This window comes from Hylaeus anthracinus, unplaced genomic scaffold, assembly GCF_026225885.1.
Source record: "Hylaeus anthracinus isolate JK02 unplaced genomic scaffold, UHH_iyHylAnth1.0_haploid 11982, whole genome shotgun sequence".
Taxonomy (NCBI): Eukaryota; Metazoa; Arthropoda; class Insecta; order Hymenoptera; family Colletidae; genus Hylaeus; species Hylaeus anthracinus.
Genome location: NW_026534330.1, coordinates 11,748,862 through 11,766,189, shown reverse-complemented (window position 1 = coordinate 11,766,189; position 17,328 = coordinate 11,748,862). Strand labels below are relative to the sequence as shown.

The window sequence follows — 17,328 nt, the reverse complement described above, 5'->3', positions numbered from 1 at the left end:
AGGAGTGTGTCATCCTCGTGGGAACGGACTAGGATTCCAAAGATCCAAGGCCAGCACCAGTGTCGAAGATTAGGGACATCCTGGGTTTCTCGTCGAGAACTGGCTATGTCAGCCGACCTTGATGAAGCAAAACCGGAATTGATAATGCTTGAAGTCGCACTCAGGCTCAATTTATCTTGTCGAACAGGACACACTGTCATTTAGGGAAGCATCCAAACTAGGAAAATGGCTAACCCACCAGCCACAAGTAATTGGTACCTATGTCTCACTTCCAACCATTTTAAAACGATAATTTTACAATCGTACCGTTGAACGCCACTTAGCATAAGTGAATGTAGCAAACGTATTAAAATAATTGAGGTGTGCATGCTCCTTTTGTCTTAAAATCATAGTCACCTTTTGTTCCATTAAATGGAGTCCTCAACGAAAGTGGGATATTTACAAAAATGGAACTGGTAAAAGTATATAATGAGAATTAATTTGGAAAAGGAAGACGAACGCTAGGTACAAATGTCGCAAAGTTTCTCCGAATGCAGCCCGTAGGGAAACTAAGTAACTTAAATGAGGAATCAATTAAAAAAGGACACCGGTTCTCGTGAACAGGAAACAGGTTTCGCTTCGTCGAGATAACGGTGTGAAATTTACGGCGAAAAAGAGCAATGACAAGAATTGGGGAATTAAGTTGGGAGGTTACAGACCGTGATACCGATCTGTGCGGGTTTGGAAGGATTCGAAATTGTTTCGTTAAACAAAACTGGAGAACAAGAGGAATATCGATAGAACCAGTGTGTCTTGATGTTAAAAAAAAAAAGGTGATAAAAATATAGTTGAGTGTTTAGGATGACCGAAACGAGATTTGTCACGACAAAGGTGGACATGAGGTTTCTATGCAAAACATGTATAACCACCTGTCAAATCAACAAAATCAGTCACATATACTCGGAACAATTCCTAATGCGTGGTAAAGCATATATAAACAGGTATAGAAAGTTTCGAGTGAATGTATCTGATACTTTTCCCTCCAAAAAATATCAAGTGTTAAAGTCTGGGGCTCGAAACCAAAGTAAACCTCTTACTTCTCGCCACAGCTAACTTCACACCCAAAATTCTGAAACATCCCCCATATAAGTCACTCTAGAGAACACAAACATGTGTGAAATGTTTACAATATAATATATCCAATAGTTTCTCCCTCCAAATCTCAAATATCACTCAACGTCTAGTGCTCCAAACCAAAGCAAACCTCTTATTTCTCGCCATAGCTAACTTCACACCCACAATTTTAAAGCACCACCCGCACAAAACACTCCAACAACCTCAACACAAACAACAATTTCATTAACAACGTCTCCATACCTCACAGAAGCGTAACTTCATGGAAAACATCCGTGAACTTAGGTAGCGAGTCTAATCCCAGTAAAATGAAGTACGTAACGAGAAAACAAAGGCGCAACTCAAAGTAGAAAAGTGTTTTCGCAGGTAGAACGCTTTCCGTGATGAGGTCATCGGCTGAAGATGATTTCTCCGTGTCGAGCAATTTAGCCGTGCGAATTACCGTGAAACCGATTCGCGCCGCGTTAAAACATTTACGACGCCGTGCGTCGTGTTCTTATCGGGCGACACGGAGGAGACCACCGCGGCAAAGAAATTTCCGATCGTATCTTCAGGAAGAGACGAGGCAGAAGGCTTCGCGATTAATCGACGACGCTTTGCTGATTGGATCGAGCAGCCGCGTTAAGTCGTAAATAATTGACTTACGCCTCGCGTAATTGAGTTGAAAATGGCTCCGCGACTCTTGAGCTGGAAGGATGCGTTTGCATACAAAGAACGATTTTAATTATTTGCGATGGGAACCTGTTCCCCAGACGTCAGACTTTTTCAAAATTCAACTTGCAAGAATACTCTTGCATTTTTGTATTTTGTATATAACTTAGAAATATTAGAAATATCAGGACAGAAATGGAATGGAAATAGAAAATGTTAGCAACGTGATGCGAGGTGGATTATGAACACGGTGTATTCGCTATTTTAATGCTTCGTAGTATGAAATATTTTAGAAGGGGGAATGGGTTAGGTTTGTGTGTTGCAATGTAAATTTATTCTTAAAGTGAGGCAGTCAAATAGCCATAAAATGGCCATTGTAATATGAAATAATTTGAGGGGGGTTAGTCTTATACATTAAAATGTAAATTTGTTTTTAAAATGAGTCAGTCTATTGCGACTGCAACATGAAATAATTTGGAGAGAAATAGACTTATACATATAAAGTAAATTCCTCCTCAAAATATTAATATCTTTCTTCTATTTACTCAAATATTTGTCTACCAAAGAGGATCAAATAGATCACTCTTCCTAATTTGCAAATCTCCGCCCTGGTGGCTCAGAATAGTTGCGGCAGAAGTCCTTGGGATCAAAAGAGTTGGATTCTTTTCATCGAGCTTGCTCTGGGTCCCGAGGTATCCAGTGTAGACAGTGTAACCGCGAGGAAATAGATGTCCCGATAAAAATAGCGGCAAAATTATTTCACGCTTGCACCACCGGCGAAATACTTTCCCACTGAGCAACGATTTGCGGCACGGACTCGCGCGTGGCGGCCCTTGAGCTCTAATTTACGACAGCCAGCTACCAACCGACGGGGATCGCAAAAAGAACAAAGTTACACCGTGAAGATCGGCCGATGCGTGCTGACCGTTCATAAAGCCCTGCCATGAACCAGTGGGCTGCGAATTAGGGTATAGAAAGCTAACAAGAGGCTTCTTAGCGGAATTAACCCTCTGTGGGATTAATTTTCATTTCTGCAGACAACTTCCAAGACATTTACTTTGATATTTCGTCGTTAATATTATTATTGGGTATCAGAAACATTATGTAATTGAGACATATACGTTATTTTGTGGTGAAACTAAAATTATAATAAAATTATTAAAAATGACAAGAGCCCATAGAGGGTTCAGTTCCAAAGAGTTCTGTTCCAAATTATACTCTTTTGTTGAAAAATGGTGATAAAAGCTATTTCTACGCGTTATCAGTCACACATACTATACTAAAAATGTAAAGGTAAATGTAAAATGTAAGGGATTCCCCAAAGGAAGCTTTAAGATTTTGTTTTTTTAATAAATTATAACTAGACTGTGAATTTTATTTATTTATATTACAAACTGGTACAATAAATGCATGCTAAACAAAACCAAAATGTATGTGCACTTGTGCAAAACGAAATAACAATATTATCATAGGAATTGTGTAATATATACAACATACAGCATGCATATTTTTTGTATATTTTTCATCTGACAGTACGCAGTCTAATTATAACTCAAATGGATTTTTTAGAGAATTGAAGGTGAAAAATGATGCATAAATATTCACCAGGACACCTCATCCGTGTTTGATTAAAAAAAGAAATCCTAAAACTCTCTGCAACCCTTACGTAAACGCCAGATCTTCCTAGCATCCACACTAGATGCGACCTCAGGTGAAGTTTACACACACGCGATGTTTCGTCACTGTTGGAACCTACTTATTAATGAATTCAACGCTGGAGAAGGATAAGAATTCATATGAACGTACGACCAACATGACCTTGATATGTATGTAGATGTAATTAGCGGCTGGGACAGGTATCCGGAGGAAAGGACTCCGATTATCAGAATTATTTCCTTGGATACCGTACCTGTCACAACGCTAATTATAGAATACATATATTTCACGGTTCATAAGGTGGCTAATCAACCCTTTCCATTTACCCAGTGACCTTGGCTCTGCGTACAGATCTCTATCATAGCGTTGACGAACAAGATCTCAAGCATCTCGTGACTACTTGTCGAGTATTACTTGAACATGTGCTGAGAGCTGTCTCGAAGTGCTATCTTAATAAGATTAATGGGTTCGATAGAGTTCGAATACATCGGCAACGTGTTCTGGATCGTTGTGCGTGGATCTGAAGGAAGCCTAACATTTTGGAGCCATTTAAGTAAACTTGTGGGATGTGACATTTTGTTGGAATAAAATTAATACTGAAATTGCTTTGATTCCAACTGTCCAACACAAATAATTCCTATGTACATGTATATGTGTCATGTAACTTGTTTCTGCAGTGTCGACGCTATTGTTAAAGCAGATACTATCGAAACGAACCGCAGACAATTATAACTCAGCCCTAATTCGACCGTAATCCAGACACGGATCAATCCAGTCCCAGTTGCATCCAGTCCGAGCCTTGCATTCGAGTTTTCAGTGGACAATACCCCATCCACTTTGAACTCGACACTTAACTCTAATTGCTGTTAGCCTTTAAGCTGTGTTGCAATTCCGGGTCGTCGCGAGAACAGTTATTGAAATCTATTACATCTCCGCCATGTAACGCTGTCTACACCTTAATTGCGGGGATTCTACCAGTCCCATACATTAATTGAAACTACGCAATAATTCACAAACGCCATTTATTAATCTCGGGACAGCGCCGAGACTGTTTATGCACATAAACGGCGGTGTAAAATTAAAAATGGCATCGGAAAAGAGTACTAAACTCAAGATAATACGTGACCAGTGTCTTAGATTGCCTAATCAACGTCTGCGATGAATATACAAACGTACAACTGAGTGGAATATTGTATGATATTGCATACACTTCTACTTTCAGAATACTGGATGGGTTGGAAGTCATAAAAACGGAAAATTCAAGAGTTGAATGACTTTATAGGTGGGTTGATGAAACAAAAGAAGCGATATATAATCAAGAAACACCTGGGGTCAGTCGCGAAACCGCAAGTTCTGAGGTTAAAGTATACGTGTATTTAAATGCATGCTCCATTATTCATCAATCTGATATTTCAACAATAAAGGAGGTAGAGTATGAACATTGCAAGCCAGAGCAGTTACAAATAATCCAGAAATTTCCCTTCGAATTAGACTGTAAATATGGAAGATTTAGCAAAGGGGACTCTATCCTGTTGGAATAGAACACAATTTATATTAATACTTTATATACCGGGAGCCTATTTATACGCTTTTTAATTGCGGTATTTGATTATTCGAATTTATTTACTATGTTGATGGTTGTCTACTTACAATGTTTAGTGTTTGGAAACAGACTTGGCTTTCAATGTACCCAGTAACAGTATGGAGGAATTATTGTCAGCCTAGATTGGCATATGCTACTGTAGAAAATTCTGTTTTGAATTAAAGTCTGCTTCTAAATAGCCCGGTAGATAAAGTGTTAAGATGCCCATCACAACTACGTTAAAAATTAAAATCCCACCCTTCTAGAAAACCGTTTATATTTAAACACACGATCGCGTGAGTCCAATTTGTTATTTAATCATGTTGAATACGGAGGTTCCAGATCAGAGCCACGGCAGATACACGGCAAAGAGATTTCCATGCGTTTTTAGCAAGGGCAACAAGAACACGCCCAGTTGGCAACTATCAACGCAGAAAATCGAAGAGTTTAACGACTTGTACTTTTGCGGTTTGCGTGCAACATAGTGGCCACTATACCCCGTCGGCAGTATCGTCGGGCGATATAAGCGCAGTGGTAATGAAAGCTAGAGAGGAACATTATATAGAGGCGCAGTGTAAGTCTGCGGCTTGGACGTCGCCGAGTGAAATATAAAAGCGGGGCTCGACGTCGGCTGCTGACCTCGGAGTCGCTTAAGGTCTGGGTCAAACTATTCCTGTCGCGTACCTTTCCTAGTCTGATCCATCGATCGATCAATCTTTGTCTGCGAATTTCTGCCGCTCGCCAGCCTGTACTTCGACACCAGTTACTCAAAATCGATATTCCTCGAACAATACACGGCTCGAATAGCAAGTTCACTGTCTCTTTCGTTTCATCCTGTATCGAGGCTTCTATTCCTTTCTGTAACTTTCATTGTTCTGTTGTCAATTTTCTCCAGTCTTAAATACGAGACCTTTATTAATTAGAAACAGGAGCAAGCCCTACGAATTTGTAGATTTTTTTTGGAGATATTCACATTTGTGAAAGAGGAACGACTTGTTGTATTTTGTCTCTTTTAACATCCTTGAATTTTCCATTTTCCTTTATTCTGCAGTTTTTCCTGAGATTATTTCAATTTTTCAGTGTGACAGCAGCTTTTTTAAGCTTGGTGCGCGTTGTAGTGGACACGTGGACTTCGAGATCGTCGTTAACTATTTCAGGTAACAAGTACCACTTACTTGTGACAGCTAGTGACATCTAAGACTTGAGAAACTTCTGCCATAAATAATGCTACAAACCTTTGGTGCTTCATGTGGTCTATTTAACCGAAAACAATATTATATTTCACGTTAAATAAAAAAGTTGTATATTCATCCTTTAAATGAACCATTCATTTATAATGTGACATGTACTCTACTTCGTCGTCGATAAATCAATTACCCCCTCAAGAAAATATGCAAAATCTTGACTTTTCTCCACGAATCTTAAAGTACCTGTTTCCAAGTCCCCACCGGGGCCCATTATACAACAGAAAGTTAACACATGCATTATTCCCGTGCTCGTTTCTCGATTTTAACAGCAAAATCAATCATTTTCCCTGGCGACGTTTACGGTCGTGCAGCATTCGAATGGAAAGCCTTTTCTCATTACTCGCTATTGATTTAACGAAGGACTGGCGAGGTACGAGAGTTAAAAATTTTTGACGCATCGAATTAGCAACGGGAGACGTCGTTAAGGAACTGGATGCAACGCATACCACTTTCTCTATTGATGGAAACGGTGGTCGCAGCGCGATATATAATCGTCAGTGCAATTTACATGAGGAAGCGTTCCCCAAAAATTTAACATCGGCATCCTTCAACGCGGCAATATCTGTCAGTTAGGTAATTATTCGTAATTTAACACATCCGTAATTTTCATTCGCCTGCTTCGTGCTCCTGTAGTTGATGAATTTATTGCTGGTGACGAATTTTAATTCGAGCATATCAGTATCGATTTAACGTTGCTGCAACGGGGACTGATTTTTATTTGTTTTTCAGGATGAAGTGTCAAAGACCTATTTATTAGGAACATTTTTCACTTGTTTCACGGAATGGCTACTTTGATTATTTTTGCACTTAAGACTGAAATTTTTATTTAATTATGTGTTCAGGAATTAAGATACACACTATTTAAAAAAATGATTGGGTGTACAGTGTAGATGACGATGGTAAAGGGTATTGCCTATCTAACTTCATATATATGCAACAATAAAAATGAAGGAATACTGTTTAAAAAATATATATATTCCTTGAACATTTAGAGGAGTATATTTTCAAAATAGTACATTTATTTGTATTATATGTTGTAATGATTCTAAAAAGGTCGAAATAAAGCAAATGTTACTTAAAATTACATCTTCAAAATATGAAAATAAATACACTACTTTGAACATCCAAAGAACATACACTCGTTCAATAATTATTTTAATTATATTCACAAAAGGAACTCAAATTTTATTTAGTAAATAAAAAAATGAATAAAATCAATACTAAAGTTTGACCTGCTTCCCAATGAGCATGTTTGAACACGAAATATGTTCAAGTATCGCCAAAAAATGCAGACTCGCCAATTTCGAATTTGTGCACCGCAAGTGCCTCGGAGTTCTTCGCTTCGCATCTCGACTTTCGACATTACAAGACCAGAGGCCTTCGTAAGCAACGAGACTAGCGTGTTGGTCGTTAATTTTGCATTCCGAAGCATCGCGAAGTAACGTGACACTCGTCGCCGATCTTAGATCCGAACGTGTCCGTTTTGAATTCGTTAATATCACCTGACGACGATTCTTTCTTAGCCTTCGCTTTATTCCTCGTTCCTCGCGGAACCAGAAATCATCGCGCGATCGTTCTGTTCAAGGTATACTGTTTCACGGGAGAATTATGTTGATTGGGAACGGGTCGAGAAACCGTGAAAATTAAATGCAAAGTGAAAAAGTGCAAGGTGTCACTGGAATTTAATTCGGAAAATTTTTTAATTTTAAAGATTTATGACTCTAAAGTAGGGAGCCCAAAAGAGTTGAAATAAATAATAGCTTGAGCTTTGAACGTTTTAAACTATTATTGGTTAATAAAAGCACTGGGTTACAAAGGGGCAAGGGTAATTATCTTCTTTAATTAGATGCCATATTCACGCTCAAAGCAGCTCTAGAATCCGAGAAGAAGCAAAGCGTGAGCGCGTAAGGGGAAACGGATCGTCTATTGTCAGACGCATCTGGCAATCACTATCACAGGAACTGCATATCACTGTGCAACTTTTCACGCGTGCGTTATTTTAAAAATCATCTCCACTAGGAATTATTCAGATTAACATGAACTTCATAGGCGCAGGTAAAGTTAATATAAAATCCATTCAATATTTATTCTAAAATTGCGACTCTCTTCTGTGGTAAGCTTAAATTTAATTAAATTGTAACGTGAAGAATAAAATTTATTATTATTATACAATAATAAAAATCTCGAATCTCGTTTAACCTTTATTTACAGCCTCCATCATTAATGCTAATAATTTACATGAAAGGCAGTCGAATATAGCGTGGATCGGAATAATGATTCTTGCGAGGCCTTTCCGTGGAACTATAAAAAACGAAACTAACGATGATTTTGCGTCTTTTCGTCTGGTTTCTTCGATTTTTGCAATTCTATAAATACGATTTACTATTTCACTGGTTGACTCTGTGATAATCAAACGGTTGAGTGAAGTTGAAACAAATTCATTTACAGATGGAATAACTAATTGAGGATTATCGGTGGAATTAAATTAGCTGAGTATTATGGACCAGATATTAGCACGATTTCGGGACCTGGAAAGTTCAAGGACACCGTGCTAATTGCGGTTTAACGCGAAAAGAGATAGCCCAGACCCTACGGACGGCTCGTTTGATCCGTTATCAGGAAGATATCAGTGACAAATGAATATAATCTGCATACTGAAACAACAATTTCACATTTTAAGCCTACGTTTGTTGATGGATCGTTACCAAGTATATTCAAATTTTGTTCGTTGTAGAAACGTTAAATATATTGTATTGATGGTGACAAAAATAGTGGTCAACTATTTGATTACATAAACAAGTAATTAATGATTCCGCTAAATAAATGTATTATTATTATTAATAAACCTTTGCTTGTATAACCAAAACATTGAACGCTATTTTCATTAATTATACGTTAAGCATTAGAAACTGGAAGTTCTGTTCTTCTTGACCCTTTCGAATCCGAATTTAGCCAGAATTTTTTTACAGATTTCGCTGGCTGATAATTTGCTCTCAAACAGTCCCGAACAAAATGTAAATATACCGGGAAAGATCATTTCATCCTTTCGTAAATATACATAGGTGCACACATAGCGGGCATGTGTGAATGCATATTGTACATAATAAAATTATTCACATTAAAATGTCACGAATACATACGGCTCACCATCAGCCACGAAAGGATTAATGGGTGATTATGGAGCAATTTCGAGTTCCCCTTTGCTCGCCATCGAAAAATCGATCATTTTATATTCGGTTCGCGATGAATTTAGTTCTCCTCCCATCGCGAAACCAGTCGAACGGCGCCAAACGTTAAATTTATAGTCGATGAGCGATAAATGGCTATCTGCTTTTCACGTTACGTATTATCGTTGACCTCTTCTTTGAGAAACGCGGCAGACGACTCGTGTAGGATGTGCGAAATTTTATGAAAAAAAGCTGGTAAATTTATTGCTGAACTGACACGAAACGTATCAGGTTTTCTCAACAGTTGGGGTAGATGAATTTAAAGAAGAATATAATATTTAATTTAGAATATACTTTTCATAAATTTAACGAGATCAGTGGTCCGTGCAAAAGAATCATATCATCAAATTTCAGAACTTTCCTGGTATAGACCTCTTGAAACATAAAGCAAACCATAGATCAACGCATTCAAACATACCCAAACACGTTTAAACATGCCTAAATGAGTATAGAATATTTTCAATAATTTGATGGCATCAATGCCCCATGCAGAGAAGTTATTGCATCAAATTTTATTAGTTTCCTGATATAAAATTTCTAAAAAATTAAGCAAACCATAGGCCCAACACGTTTAAACACACCCATACATATTCAAACATGCCTTCATTTATATAGAATATTTCGAAAAATTGAATACCATCGAGATCCTACACGATGAGGTCATAATAAATTTGATAATTTCAAGATAAACTCTCACTGAGATATAAAAGACAACAAACGCCAACATACGAGCACAGATATGTACGTACGGATCGTGACAAGCAGTTTTTTCTTCGCATTCGTAACTCGAGGCTCCTCAAGCTGTCAGGAAATAGAAAAGAGAGTTAAATTTTGACGTATGGCAATACCGTATTACACTGAATAACAGCCTTGAAAATAAACCTGAGGAAACGTTCGTACGAAAATAACGCGAACGAAAGCAGACGTAACTCGGTTCATCCCGAACACAGCTTCCTTATTTTTATACCCGCGATACGTCTGACTAAACAGAGTTAATCGATTTGAGTCTAAAATAGATTTTTAACTCCTTACCGATGCGAATTTCGGACGAAATTTTCGCGTGCAGGGAATACTAGACTAGCCCAAGTTTACATGCACAGTATTCATTTACGCACGCTGCATTTAGATTAGCGATTACACACTGTCGTTTTTCCTTCGCAGAAACTTATAAGAATGTATGCATGGAAAGTGAAAAATAAAAAATGTATTCAGTTTAACCTCTGCATAGCGTTTTTTTACCACCAGGATTGAACCAGTTTTCTTTTTATCGAAGGTGTCATGTACTGTGTCATGATTTGCATAAATACGTCCAACTGTACCATTTAATACTGTGCGACTTTGCTAATCATTTATAGGAACAGGAATGATCATGAACAGCTGCAATATGAATTTTTTTCCGTGAAACGTTAACAATCACACGAGAAAAGATGTTATTGGTCCAAAATTGGAAAGAAACAATGGTCCTTTTTTCAGGGAATCCGCTCAAGCTGATGGCAATCACTTGGACAACCCTGATAAATATTTTCCTCCCTAAGCTCATTCTCCCAATTTTCTCAGAAAAGCTGACTTGTTTTTCACCCAGAATTCGCCTTTGTGTCCGTTACAGGAAATGATTAAAAATGAAAATACATAACTCTGTCAGACCAAACACCGATGAACCTGGAGTTTTCTAAACAGAGACAAATTTAAGAGGAAAAATTTGTTCGGCAAGACGTGGATCCTTCGAGTTAAAGAATTTCATTCCCAGAAATTTCCTTATGATCTTCAATATACTCCGTTCGATTAAGTAAAGTAATCTAACATATCTGATACTGCTTTCGTTTATAGTATTTGGTTAATCGTTCAAACACGAGGTCTCGTAATTTTGGGCATTACATAACAAGGTAACGCTTAAATAATTATTCATAAAGTAATTCATACAGACAAGGCAAACACTCGATAAGAATCGATTGTGAATGTACATGACCTATTTCGTTCTTCAGTTAATTATCCCATGTTCAAACTAGACATTAAATTATTTAAAAAATTGTTCATATGTACAAGATGAACGGACAATAAAATTCTAAAAATTATTAGACCATACCATACTCGAGGTAGACATTCAATTATTTAAAGAATTGTTCAATGTACAAGATGAGGGGACAATCAAATTCTAAAAATTATTAGACCATACCATACTCGAAGTAGATATTTAATTATTTCAAAAATTATTCGTACGTGCAAGGTGAATGGACAACAAAGTCCTAAAAAATTATTAAACCATACCATATTCTAACTAGACATTCAATTATTTAAAGAATTACTTATACGTGCAAGGTGAACAAACAACAAAATTCTCAATTTTTCTTTTGATAGCCACTGGACTGCAGTGGTCAGTTCGATAAGCATTAGCCATAAGGAAGCCTGTTATAGAAGCATGAAACTCGTCGCGGGTATCGCGATACACCGTGCGATTGTCAATGTCAATGGTAGAATGAAGATTCGCGATTGTCTGTACCTAACCTCGCGTGCTAAAAATAAACGAAATATGTCTATATATTACATAAGGTCACTGCGCGATAACGGAGCCCCCGTATCTAGCCTTCTTTTCGCACGTTTCCGAACGGACGTTTCTTCGGCGATAGAAAAACACGTCGAAATGACGGTTTCGGGTTTCTAGCTTCGTGCTAGAGCCACTGACAAAGCGATTTTGCCAATTAAAAATAGCGAAACTCAATGTAATAAAATATTACAATATTTGTGAGGGGGTTTAGAGGTCCGCGATTAAAATAAATTAACATTTCTGAAGTTGGTTCGAGAACTTGTCAATAAAATATTTTAATATTTCTGAGAGTTTGAAGGGGACCCAAATTTAAAATACATCATTATTTCTGAAGCTAGTTAGGCAACTTGTCATTAAAATATTAAAATATATTAAGTTTCACAAGTTTTAATTGATGGTTCTAAAGAGAACCAAATTATGGCTATTTAATTATATTTTATGTTAAACCTGTGATCCAATTAAAGATTTAGGAAAAATGAGCTTGTTTAATTGCTAACAATAAGTATGAAATATTTAAACAACAGAAAGTTTACATTCTCTTACAAGCAGTAAATGATTACATTGCTCCCTTAGAAAGTCCATTTGCTCAGGAACGAGATGCTGCCGCATTGTTTTAAAATTCTAGTCTTGTATCAAGGTTGGGCCACATGTTTTCAGTTATTTGGTAAAGTTGCCGACTTTGGAAAGCAACCTGTTACCTGCATTTGGACCGGTTCATTATAGGTAACGGAAACGTAAAGAAAAATAAACATAAATTCTTCTCGTATTTCGTTTTTGTCCAACAAATGAAAATTGCAACTAAAGCTAATGCTTAGTACTCTGATTAAAGCTTTTCACCTTGTTGTAATTTTACCATAACTGAATCGAATCAATAAATCAAATTTAGTGACTTTATTCTTCTTTTTGCATCGAAACTAGAAGTGAATTTATCTTATATTTTTCTTTTATCCACACTCAATCGTATATTATCTTGTATATTTCTACTGGAGTGTTTAGCTCAGGAACACTGAGTTTTCGTCATTCTATCCTCATCCACATCCAAACAATTGATAATTCATTGACATAACTTTGTTACAGAGTTCCTATAATATCTTTCATTCAATTTTGACTCCAATTTTAAGACTTCAATTTTTTCAAGCTCCAAGTTTACCCACTAAAGAATACGGCATGATACCAATTACTCACGTTGTCGGAAGTCGTTGGACCATCCAAGAGGAACTTGTCACGTTGCCGTCGACCAACCAGAGCACATCCTTCTCTTCGACGAGCTCCAATTGTCGAACCTCTTTCCTCTGTCGCGAAACTCTTTCCCGCTCTTCGACGAGATTACATCCCGATAACGTTCGCGATCTTGCGGCCAGGCGACACTTAACGCGCTTATTCAACCGAAATCGAGCGTTCGCGATACGGTAAACGCACACGATGCACTCGAGGGACTGTCACTGGGAAGAATCGATTCCGTGGCGGCGGATCCACTGGTCCACGTGTTTCTCTAACGTGCCACCTGCCGCGGAACAGAGCTGGACGTTACTTTTGCAATAACTATCGCTCCTAATGCATCACAGATGGCGAAAATTATAAAACAAGCGTCAATTGAATTTAATTTTTGTATTACTGGTAATTTGTGTACGTTTGATCCTGTTTGGAGCGTGGATAGGTAATTAAAAAGAGTGAGAGTGAAGTGATGTGATGTGAGAAGATTATGAATTTTTATCTTTTTATACAAGATTATACAAGATTAATGTATATATAAATTTAGTAATTATCTTTCTTTCATGCCTCTTGTATGAATGATCACTGAAAAGGTGTCCTAAATGTTACCCAAAATTACCAAATAATTCCAGGCATATTCTATCAACAAAACTATATCACAAAAAATTGGAAATGGTCACCAAGAATGGAGCACAACAAGCACTCTCCACATATCATTTGATTACACCCATAGTATCACAAGACTTCACCACCCTAATTTAAACAATCCCTCCGTCTATTTTATTTCAATCACACTCGCAATTCCCAGATCCGATCATCGATCTCTACCTTTTTGATCCTCAATAAAAATTGATTCAATCATCTATAAATAATTTAGTAATTCCTACAAGAATCCAAGACTTTACCACCCTAATTTAAACAATCCCTCCCTCTATTTTATTTCAATCACACTCACGAATCCCAAATTCAATCATCGATCTCTACCGTTCCCGATCCTCGATAAAAATTGAATAAAAATAATTTCGTTATTCCTCCAGGGATCCTGATTGCTCCCCTAATCGTGACTACTCAATTATTTCGCCCAATGCTGGCGCAGAATCGAACCTACCTCTTCGGGATCGCGATCGTTATCGCGCGATAGGATCGCGAACTTGTCGCTCTCCACGATCACAACTCTCGACCACGGTGTTTCTCGTACGAGGAACCGCGGTGATCGCGGTTGGGAATCGTGTAGGAAACGACGGTAGGAACGAAACACGAAGCGGCCGGGGTCGTGGACAACGACCGAAAGGGAGAAGCAAAAGAACGACCGAACGGAGCCGCTAGCACGCACCGACTGAGCGCGGACGCGAATGGATCTCTGGTATCGACCACCATCCTAGCACCATCATCCCCACCACGCACGAATTCGGCGTCAGACAACGGGCAAATTTCTTATCTGGACCCAAATTTCAGGTAACGAATTACGAAAAAACGGGGAAACTTAATTTTGGCTCTTCTACATGGGGGCGCGAAATGTGGAGAGGGTAAGTAAATGTTGATGGAAACTTTTGTGGAACATTCGTGGGTGACTACTTTCATTATCTGTGGCATATTTTTGATGATGGAATGTTTTCAGGAATCTTTGGCAATTTTAAGGAATGTCCAGTGCATATTTTCAGTGAACATTGATAGATGTTGATGTAGATACAGTGGATGTAGAATGTATTTGTACACCGATCAATTTCCCAAAAAACTTTTGTGTGGAATTGCAATTCCTTAACTTCCTTTTTTATAATTAATGATATTTTACATATTCTCGGAAATCTCTACGATAGATATAGTCCAAACAACATTTACTAGTTAAAATAATTTGTAAAATTAACAAAAAAATGCGAAAAGTGGGTAAAAGTATAGAAGCAATAAGTATTTGTACGATTCTTACGACGAACCATTTATAGTAAAGTTTGTAACGTAAACACATTAGTTTATTGCTTCGTACGAATTAGAAAACATCAAATTTCCAGTAACGTACTTTTAAAAAAAGACTCTCATAGAAGAATGGAAGAAGATCCCACTTCTTATTAACTTTTAACTAATGATTTAATTAATTTAATGCTTAGAAGAGTTACAATAATTATAAAATCAAAAGGACATCCCACGAAGGAAGTACTATATACTTGTAAATTACTGTAAATTTCTTTTTTTTAATGAAGTTTTAAAAATTAAACAGTTGTGCGAATACTTATTGCTTCAACATTTCTATCGATTAATTGTTTTTTTCTTGTTAATTTCGCAATTTACATAAATAGCTATTTTTTTTTTTGTAATCTATCTATTCTAGAGATTTCCGAGAATATGTAGAATATCATTGTTTATCAAACATAAGTTAATAAGTTGCAATTTTACATAGTTTTTTTGGAAATTGATCCTGTGTACGAATATTTTCTACACCCACTGTATGAGGCACAGAAGAAAAATGATTAGTATTTATATTCCTATTAATTTTATATAACAGAGATTGTTTTGATACGTCAATAAAAGGGAAGATAAATCTTCGATCTCTTTCAAAAATTCATTATCTTCTCACATCATTTTACTCTCACATTTTTCAAATATTTATCCACGTACTATTTACCAGAAAGCATTTTTTTTTTAAATAAATTATAATAAGAAACTCTTCAACCTAAAAGAAAAAACCATCATTATTTATCAAGGAATCTTGCTGAAAATTTAATCACATCTTCAAATGAGAATACAAAACTTAAATATAAAGTTTCGTGAAAATCCATCCAACCATTTAGATAGAATCATACTTATGACCATATGTACTGTCCACACGCGAGAAGAAAGCAACTGGCGCCATTCTTCTCCCGCGCAAATGCTAGAATTTCAATGAAATATTATATTTTAGTATCTTTCTTCTCGATTCTTTGTGGTTATGCTGACATACATTCCCTACTCGTAAAAGTTTATTAAATAGAATTTAACGTTATTCGATAACAAAATTAATCATATAATATGAAACTTAATCATATCTATTGAATAATCAAACTACATTTTTTTAAATATACAAAAGAATATTGTTAAATTGTGGAACAATTAGAGACATGTAAAATGTGACATTTTCGAAAAACATACACCTGCACCTTTTGACATTCTCTGTATTCAGGATGTTATCAATGTTCGGCATAATGAAACGCTTGTTCCTTGTACAGATAAACGTACAGAAATCCGTGTGCATTTTGTCCTCGAACAGGTGTGCATTTAAGGAAATCCTACGAGCACTGTTATAATATTAACAAAGAAGTACATGAGCCATGTTGTTTACTCAGATAATCATTGAGGACAATTTTACGACCTCGTAAAGAGTATGTAGCATGAATGATGTATTACTGTCTTTACAACATTAATAATTAGTTTCTAATACTACGAACATTCGGCACTCTTCATCTTTTCTTACTTTGTAAGTGACAGTATTTAGTTATATGATGAAAAAAATATAAAAATATTTTATTCACATTTGTCTTTTGCAATAGATTAGCCTTTAAAAAATACAGGCCCAATTTTTGTCTGTATTCCTTCCACTGAATTTAAATTTAAAGATCGAACTTACGTTGGTCCATTAATATTATGTTGTGGTGGAAGTAACACCTTTCCACAGGTGTCCCGAAGTAGGGGAGATCAGCATGCCTATATAAGACGCGGTTGAAGGCAGCAACTCTCATTTTTGTTTGCGTTGGAGAAGCGTCCATTCAGTTAAATTCTCAGAGATAGATTGTAATGCAAATTCAATCTCTTCCAAAGCCTCCCACGCGATCAAAAAACGTCCACCTGACATTTAAAAACAACAAACGTTAGTCACTTTTATTTCAATAATCTCAAACTTACAATAAATTTTATCAATTTTCAAGAGTTTATTCGATGAAAGCTCCAAATACTTGGAAAATCCTATCACTGGTAAATAAATAGTATCCGATACGTGGAATTTTTAATTAAAAAAGAAATGCATTAGGAAGCAGCCTTAAATCCTCAATACTAGCGACTTGATACATTTCATGTTTGTGAAATGATAACTGTTTGTCGTGTAAACAAATATTACATCATGTCACGATGTAC

General features: G+C 36.6%; 1 protein-coding gene across 4 annotated transcripts in view; it reads right to left on the bottom strand.

Moving 5' to 3' along the window:
- The window catches only part of LOC128886091 (A disintegrin and metalloproteinase with thrombospondin motifs 9-like), a 127,887-nt gene extending 113,337 nt beyond the window's left edge, over positions 1–14,550 (bottom strand). For 3 of the 4 annotated variants that reach the window (XM_054140656.1, XM_054140654.1, XM_054140657.1), the window contains exons 1-2: positions 14,339–14,550; positions 13,204–13,522 (exon numbers count right to left, since the gene is read on the bottom strand). The gene's annotated coding sequence lies outside the window, so the exon portion shown is untranslated. Of the gene's footprint in view, positions 1–13,203; positions 13,570–14,338 lie in introns of all 4 variants that reach the window. The other variant, XM_054140655.1, reaches the window with a different exon arrangement.
- Positions 14,551–17,328: the final 2,778 nt, after the last annotated feature.